General features: G+C 35.0%; 1 pseudogene; it reads right to left on the bottom strand.

The window, feature by feature from the left end:
• Positions 1 to 680, bottom strand: part of LOC119585976 — a 4864-nt pseudogene that overhangs the window by 3985 nt on the left and 199 nt on the right.

Below are 680 nucleotides of genomic sequence, written 5' to 3'. Positions count from 1 at the left end.
GAATCTATAGAAGAAAAAAAACACACAAAAAAAAAAAAATTAACTATATACAGGAGTAATGATAAAACATACCAACTGACAACCTCACCTATTTTATCATACTGAATCTTATCACAGTACAAAACGTGTAATTCAGTCATTTATTTAAGAAAAGGAAGAATCTCTACAAATGATTCAAAGTCAAATATAAAAAAATAGGATTCCCACAAGCAGTTTATAACTCTGGTGAAATGAAATACACAGAAGAATTACCCCCTCAAAAGGATACATAAAAGCCTCACCTTGCTTGGCAGAGGACAGTCATCCAGTAACAGCGTGATGACTGCAGGTCCCAGCGGGTCATGGAGGGGAATCACTTGCACCATGGAACGCACCACAACCAGCCAGCCCGCCTCTTTGTCGGCAATAGTGTGCAGCTTTAGCATGGACGGTGGCGGCTCCTGGTCACTAAATATGGAACATCTCTTTCTAAGACCGGACACGGACAATGATGATTTTTATATGATCAATATTATTATTAGGCTAATTTGCCATGCAAAAAAATGGTAAAAGTAATATAAAAGAAAAATATGACCCATAGGATATTTACAATACAGAATGAAATACATTAATTCCAAAAAGTCTTGATTAACCACAAAAATTTTATAATTAAACATAAAATCAAAGATATGGATCATACA

The sequence above is a fragment of the Penaeus monodon genome, chromosome 20 (genome assembly GCF_015228065.2).
Source record: "Penaeus monodon isolate SGIC_2016 chromosome 20, NSTDA_Pmon_1, whole genome shotgun sequence".
NCBI lineage: Eukaryota > Metazoa > Arthropoda > Malacostraca > Decapoda > Penaeidae > Penaeus > Penaeus monodon.
The sequence above is the reverse complement of the archived record's forward strand: the minus strand, read 5'-3'. Positions and strand labels throughout refer to the sequence as shown.